This window comes from Propithecus coquereli, unplaced genomic scaffold (genome assembly GCF_000956105.1).
Source record: "Propithecus coquereli isolate 6110/MARCELLA unplaced genomic scaffold, Pcoq_1.0 Scaffold138, whole genome shotgun sequence".
Taxonomy (NCBI): domain Eukaryota; kingdom Metazoa; phylum Chordata; class Mammalia; order Primates; family Indriidae; genus Propithecus; species Propithecus coquereli.
Window position 1 is genome coordinate 4,195,100 of NW_012138080.1, and position 8,537 is coordinate 4,203,636.

The following is an 8,537-nucleotide window of genomic DNA, read 5'->3' on the forward strand; positions in this document are numbered from 1 at the left end:
GGAGATGGCAGGGGGAGAGTGAGGAGCCATCCCGTCCGAGGCCTCTTAAATCAACCAGCAGCCAGCTAGCCTTTACCTTTGTCACCAGAGGTCATCTTAAACCATCCAGCCCCAATCAAGCTGCTAGATTATTGCAGCCACTGAGTGACCCCAGGCAAGACCAGCAGAAGAGTCACCCAGTTGTGTCCTGCCCAAATTGCTGACCCACAGAATCATAAGCATTGATAGCATCTGCTAACTTCCCAAACACATTTCTTCCAGAATCTTCCTCAATTCAGTAAGTGGCAACTCCATCCTCTGGTTGCTCACAGAAACTTCACCCTTGAAGGTGGGGCACATTGGCTCATGCCTGTAATCCCAGCACTTTGGGAGGCTGACGTGAGAGGATTGCCTGAGGCCAGGAGTTCCAGACCAGCCTGGGTAAACTAGTGAGGCCCCATCTTTACAAAAAATTTTTAAAAAGTTATCCAGGCGTGGTGGTGCACACCTATAGTCCCAGCTACCTCAGAGGTTGAGGCAGGAGGATCACTTAGCCCAGGAAGGAGTTCGAGGTTGTAGTGAGCTATGATCGCACCACTGTACTCCAGGCTAGGCAACAGAATGAGACCTGTTTCTCAAAAAACAGAAAAAAAAACAAAACAAACCCTACAGATTATGCCCTTCTTGTATGCTGGGCTCTGGGCCAGCCCTGGGGATGAAAAGTTGAAAGATAATGTTCTGCCATCAAAGATACAACATCACAAACAACTAAGATAGAACACTGGGAGGCCCGAGCTAGCAGTGTGTATGACGTGCCTGAGAGTCAGGGCTGCCACTTGTCAGAGTAGGGTTAAAGATGCCAGAAAGATTCCTGGGGGGAAAGACAGGAAGGAAAATGCACAGACCTCTCGAATCAGTCAGGGTGAGAAAGGGGAGCTCCGCAGAGACAAGAGGCACGAGGTTTGTGGATGGCTGGACTGTCATCTACCAGTGAGAAAATGATTGCTTCAGAAATGTATTGGGATATGGACTACTAAATTGGAACTGTTGGTTTTAAGTCTAAACAAACAAGTTCCATTCTATGAGATGTAATGAAGTAGCACAACTATCTGGGAAACTTTCTGGTCCCTTTTAACGATGTAACTGAATGGTGGTACCCAATGTTTAGAATTAGAGCTTTGTTAACTGATTTTTCTAACTGGAAATCACATAGCGTTCATCCAGAATGTATCTCCATTTTCTCTGAGTTCCTAGATTACTGACAGTTTGCACTTTGAACTCTTTTGCTCCCTGTAAATTTTGTTAGATTTTTTTGACTGCTTTCTGCTTGCTCCTGAACTACACAATGGCTTGACCAAAGGCACTTTTGTGTGAATGAGATGCTTGCTGTAACATGAGTTGAAATGTAGCAGTTGTAATACTGTAATACCGTTGCGCTCGGACAAGTGTTAGCACAATTATATTCAATATCTCTGCTTCTCTCCCCTTCCTCCGTGTCCCACTTAGAATCAAAAAGCTTAAGAGAAATCTTGGCCATCATCTCAAGCCCCCGTGTTACCCTGCAGGTCCCTCCCTCTTCTGGACTTGAGAGTTTGTCCCCGGCCACTCCGAAGAGTGAGTGATCATCTCCCTGTCTGTCCAAATCAGTCACCATCTGTGGGTGTATAGCTATTCCCTGATGCCCAGGGGCCCACAAAAAGGAAGCCATGCCCCGTCAGATGGCCCAGGACAGGGAGGGACAGCCCTGGGCCAATTCTCCTGTGTAGGGGCTGAAGTCCCTACACCTTCCATACAATCAAGATTTTTCCTCCTCTACAAATATAAATGGGACTAACAAATTACAGCTGTAAATTGTTGTCCTCTGTACGTCACACCAGGATGGGGAGTTCCTTTTTCAGAGAGATGCCATATAATAATTACACAGTTAGGTGGAAAAACTGTCCGAAAGCCATGCCGGCATGCTGTGCCTGGAGAGGGAAAGGAGCCTGCCCACTGAATCAGCCTCAAGGGAGAGGGTGAGTTGTGACTGATGTCCTCATGGCCAATTGTTCTGCCCCAGGAAAGCACATACAAAGTTCCAGAAGCCTTTCCTCCCTGAAGCAAAGTGTTTGCTGCTGTTTACTGGCAGAATCCTCTATGTCCCCCACAGAGGATGTGCTACATAGTTAAAGATAAAAAAGACCCTTCTACCCTACAGCAGAGGGCAGAAGCCAGGTGGTAGTATGTGAGCACTATGTAGTATATTTTGTGTAGAGAGTCATGGCAATAACCGTTTGGTTGGTCTCTAGGCGTCACACTGTCCTAAAAATTCCACCATATTACTTTCTTTCTTTCTTCTTTTTTTTTTTAAGAGAAAACTGAATTAGGTTTCACCGAGGAATTTTGGTAAATGCCTACAGATTGCCTGCTTATTGGGAACAAAAGACACAGCCCTGGGGAGGTTTTAGAAGTTATTTTCTGAGCAGAGCAGAGCAGGGAGTGAAGATCAGGCCCTGGGCCCTGCTCTCCTGGATGCCCAAAGGCAAGATGTGGAGGCTGGCCCGCCTTCAACTTTCCCTCCATATTTCCCAAAGTCCCCTCTTCAACCTCTCCCTATTTTCTGTCCCTCCTTCCCCCCATACTTCCTTTTACCCAGAGAAAACCAATCCTCCCAAACAAAAATAATTGAAAGCTTATCCCCTTCTTTCTTGGGTCTTGCAAATTTTGCATCCTCGAGCTTCTACTGAAAATCGATGTCTTTTCTTGAACCCTTAACCCAGTTACTGCTGGCTCTGCAGAGAGGCGTGGTAAGCCCAGGTCTTGCTTGCTTCCCTCAGCCCCATCCGCTGAAGGGGAAGCTCTGGATCTGTGGAGGGCAGTGAGACTTCCATTCCATGCTGGCTTCCTCCCAGAGCATAAAATCGAACACACCTCCGCACCTAAGGATGCGTGTTCTTCTGAAACCCCACATCTGATCTACGCAAAGAAGTCTTATTCCTATTAACACATTTTCTCACCTTATTACCCTACATCCACCCTCCCCACTGCCTGGGTCACATTACAAAGTCCCGTGACCTCAACTGCCCAAATCCACAAGTGTCATCTGGACACTGGGGACGGTGGTGGATGGGGGAGCTCTGGTTTGCTCTGCCTCTACCTCGCCCTACTGCAAACTGAGATTATCAGCAAGTTTGATGGTATGTGTGTACTTCTTGACTGAGAACAAGTGGCCTTTCATTCCCTGCCCTACTTGTCTGGGCAACCACTTTCCCACAGTCGCTCCTCACTCTAGCCATCTGGCTGCATGGGCCAGAGAGGAGTCAGCTGCAGGGGCCCAGCCCAGTCATTTACAAAGTGGGAGGCACACATGGAGGTGGAGGGGGAGAAAATGCCCCATTTGTGCAGAAAGAACTACCTGCAATTAGAAATTTTCTGCTAATTTTATCTCAGAGAGGAAGAAAGCTTTACCAAAATGTAATATGTGGATTGTCACCAGCTGCTCACATGGTCCAGTCTGCAGACAGCTGTGTGCCACTGGGACAGGGCCCTTCACTTTCATTCACATGCAACTTGGCCATGCGCCTCAAGTTGTGTGTGTCCTGTTAGGTAGATTCACAGCTAGTGAAGTTAGCAGCTTTCCAAAACCAATCCTTACAAAATGGACAAGCAGCTTTAAAAGAAAATCTTACAAAGAAATCTCAGCTGAGGATAATACTATTAACCCAGCACAGGGGAAAAGAAAATGCTAGAGCACTTCTCCTGTACCTGGTACAAGCGCTTCATCAGCCACAATGGTGATCGAATCAATTCTTACTTAGGACAAAGCCAAAAATTCAAAATTATCAAGAAGACTATTGAAATAAGGATTTACATCCACTATAATTAACTACAAACCTCACCATGTATGAATAGTGGATCCTGAGCACTGAGCCTCGTGGGGTGTCTTTCTCAGCAGGAGTGGCATTCACAAACCCAACACTGAGATACGCTCAACTTAGAACTAATCCTTCAAATTGTTTCATCGCAAAGTGTTAAACCAACATTTTCAAAAATAAAGAAGCATATTAATTATATTAATATATTTCCCAGACCTCAAAATGACGACAGCTAGTAGCAATGAGCAGACCTAACAGTCAGAGCCTAGTTTCTGAACACCAATTTCCATTAAAAAAAGGCTTCAGGGCTCCTCAAAGAAATGGCTGATGCCAGGACTGGGGCGGAGGAAGTACGAGATGATCCTTGGACTTCTTGTTGTGCCAGAAGGTAAGAAGGTGCACAAAGACAGAAGGCGAGGTGTAAATAAAACGTACAAACCAGTGTGTAGGGGCTCCCACTGGCCAAATTTAGGACAATTTTAGGATAATTTTAAAGATGCAATGATGGTGATACATCGTAACACATTGAATAAATGAAACCTGTGAGTCATAGCGCTACTTCACATAAAGGGGAGGGGAAGCTCTTCTTTACAGAGACTATCAGCTATTACAGAATAAATAAAAGAATTAGAAAGTGGCCATTTGTATTTTAATAACTCCTAGTGTAATAGGTGAGGATCATCAAGGAATATTAAAACTATTGTGTGAAAATTTATTGGGGCACAGGATACTCCCCCAGTGTCCAAGTATCACACTTGCCCCTACCAGATTACTTCAGTGTAAGGGGATATGAGTGCCTTTGCAAAGGAGATATTTGTTGGACAGCCCTTTAACCAAGTGATTAAATCTAGTACCAACAATAATGCAATGCAATGACATTCTCATCATGTAATGCCACATAAAGTACACAAATTAGCTATACAGTATTCTTGCTCATGATGTTTAACCTGAATCAAATTAAAGGAAACAATTAGAGAAATCTAAATTGTGTGTCAGGCTACAAGATGATTGGCCTGGACTCTTACAAAGTAACAATGGAATGAAAGACAAGGCAGAGGGCTGTTTCGCTAAATGGAGACTAAAGAGATATCACAAATGCAATACTTGACATATGATTGGACCTGGGATGGGGGGGAAATCAATGATAAAAGACATTATTTGGAACAACTGGACAAATTTGAATAAGGACTGTATGTTAGATAATATTATTGTATCAACATTAGATTTCTTAGGTGTGATAACGGCACTGTGGTTATGTAGAAAGTCCCAGTTTTTAGGAGGTAACTAGTGAAATATTTATAGGTAAAATGTCATGATGTGTATGACTTACTTTCAAATGATCCAGGGAACAACAGTGCGTGTAAAGACAGCGCAAATCTGACAAAATGTTAATAATTAGTGAATCTAGATGAATGGCACATGAATGTGCTCTTTTTGAGTAGATTTGAAATTTTTCCAAATCAAGAGTAAAAAAGAAAGTTACTAGCAATTCATGTAATTTACAGAATGATTCAACTGCTATATTGCGATAGCAAGACTTATTTATTTATTATTTTCTGGAACATGACACATATTTTTGGGCTTCACAGAAACCAGATAAATTGAAGCTGTGCAACACTGTGCATAGTGCATTCCAGGTTGTTTGCTAATGCATATTAAGATAACTAGGTAGACAGTGTTTACTGTTTGATTCAAGGGTATAAACCTTTGGAATTCTTTTTAATCCAGAATACTTCTACTAAGGATAATAAATAAACTTTCACATTCTGACAGCTTAGAGAAGGGGCTTCTAGTCCCATTTCCTTAAAAAGTATACTTTCCAGGCTGGGCACAGTGGCTCATGCCTGTAATCCTAGCTCTTTGGGAGGCCAAGGCAGGAGGATCACTTGAGGCCAGGAGTTCAAGATCAGCCTGGGCAACATAGTGAGATCCCGTCTTTACGAAAAATAAAAAAAAATTAACCGGACATGGTGTTACGTGCCTGCGGCCTACTCAGGAGGCCGACACAAGAGGATTGCTTGAGCCCAGGACTCCAAGGGTGCAGTGAGCTATGATTGTGCCACTGCACTCCAGCCTGGATGACAGAGTGAGACCCCATGTCCAGAAAAAAAAGAAAAGTGTACATTCCCATTGGCTTCAGAAGAAGTAAGGGTAGGCCCCACAGTGCGTTTCTGAGCTAGTCCAGCTCACCCAGTTGGTCTGAGATCAGAAACTGGAGAGGCTGGAGAGAGGGAGAACTAAGCACACACAGGAAATATTATTTCAGAGTCTCCTTGTGAGAGAAAGAAAAGCTGAGGCAAAATACAATTTCTCTCCACTCCCCTGAGAGTAGAAAAAGTTTACAAAATCTCATTAAATTATGGGAGAAAGAGAAGTCCTGAAAATTTCTTCATGAGGAATAACAAAGAAAATTAATTGTATGGTATTCATTATTATGTACATATGTGTCCATAATGTTGTTGGCATTATCTTTACTTAGTGGACTGTTTTATATTAGGGAAAAATTTTTTAAATGCATTGATTTTGTTAGGTTTCCTCCTGCCCTGTTTTGGTCCTTCTGTTTCCCATGAAGTGTTTCAGTTCCTTAGCTACATACTCTCTTGGCACAGTTTTCAGGAACATAACTTTCAGGGTTGGCAAAAGGATACTGTAGTTTTTTCATTCCCTCTGAGCATTATTGTGGTGTAACAAGATAGCTGATTTTCATAATAAAATATACCATGTTTCTTTTTATTAATCATCCAAGATGAACAGAAATATTATTTCTTTGAGAAAGGCTTGTTATTTTTCTCTACAATATTAATGCCCTGTTTTGCATTTCTTTCTTAATAGATAAATGCAGAGAATATTTTTCTTTCTGGAAAAAGTGAGCATTCTTCAAAGAGAAGTAAATTATTGACCTCACTGTACACATTTAACATCACAGACACATGTAGCATGTAGAAATTCAGAAATGGCACTTCATACAGTATGCTTAATCATGGGTTGGGTATATCTCTTGAATTAGGAATTGTGTTCTGCTGCATTTAATAGAAAACCTAAATGACTTAAGTTTCAACAAGATAACAACCTGGAGGTTGGCAGTTGCTAGTATTGATTCTGCGGCTCAAAGGTGTGAGGGCCAAAGTTTCTCGGATTTCCCTTGGTCTTTTCCTCATGATTACAAGATTGCCACTCTGGCTCTCATCATCACATTCAGGTTTCAGGAAGGAGGAAGGAGGAAAAGAGAAAGGGCAAAGGCTAAGCGGCCAACCTGGCCAAGTCCTTCCCTTCTAAAAGGCTTTCCTGAAAACCCCACTTACTTCTCTTTGGCCAGGATGGTATCACAGGGCCGCCCAGATGCACGAAAGGTTGGGAAATAGAGTTTTTTCCAGCTGGGTAGGGTGCCACATCCAGCAAAAGTAGGAGACTAATCCGTAAGGAAGAAAGGAAAAATAATTACTGACCAAACAATGGGAATTCTCTACCACATACTTTTTTTGGAAAAGTATCACTTTACTTCAAGATCACGTCTGCAACTCAATGGTTATTTTATAATTATGAGAACAAAAAAGAAGAATCTTCACAAAATGGTCTCACTGCACAGTGAAATGAGTGTGGAGAAGATTTAATTCAAAGGAAAAGAAATCTTTAAGCAGCTGTAAGACCTGGTTTGAATTTCTCTATGCTAATACTCAAGCAGGTCAAAGTTTTCCCTTTTGCGAGGAGTAGCTTACAATGGAAAAATAAAATAATTTCAAATATTATATACTCAAAATTGTAGTGGTTTAGAAGTTTTAGAGGATTTTTATTTTTCTTTTAAAAGATTTTCAAGGCTTATATGTAATATAGTAGCTGGAGGGAGGGGGCAGAGAATAACCACTAATAACCAGTAGACAGATGATCCCTCTTGTGACTACTTTAATACATAAGGTTTAGAGGAAGGAGAACTGGCTTTGAAATCGGACGCACCTGGATTTGCAGTATGGGCGTGTAACAAGCCTCTGATGTGACCTTCCTGCTTTAGTCCTTGCCACTTATAGATCATTCTCACCCAGCAGCAGAAAGACCCTAAATGTTATCGGGTCTTGTCACCCTACTCAAAAACCCACAGTGGCTCCCATCCCACTCAAAGATGAAACTGAACTCCCCGCAGTGGCCTCCAAGAACCCCTCCTTCTCTGCCTTCCCCTCACTGTTGTGTCTTCCTGACACATCTCCTGTCTCTGCCTCTTCTTCACTCTGCTCCAGCCACACCGGCCTCCTTGCTGTTCCTCAAGCGTTTCCAGCCCTGCGCTGGATTTTTGCTTTCAACACTTCCCCCTCTGATGTCCATGGGGCCCACTCCTTATCCCTTCAGGTCTTTGTTCCAAGTCACCCTCTCTACCCACTTCATTTAAACTTCAACTTAAAGAGAGATTAAACTCCTCTTTAATCTCCTTTCTTTGCTTAATTTTTTTTCTATAGCACTTGCACTTATCATCATCTTTTACTTTTATTTCATTTCATTTTATTTAAGTGGTAGACTGGGACTAAAACTTTTACTCCTAATCCAATTATCTTATTTTAATTAGTTTTTCTAAGTAATATAGTAAAAACAATATTCAAACAGTCCAAAAAGTACACAGGAAAACTAAGTCTTTAGAATATGCTGGGAAGATGGTAGTGATAGTAGTCTAATGTTTGAATCTTCCTGAATTCTTCCAGATAAAAAGCCAAGAATGGC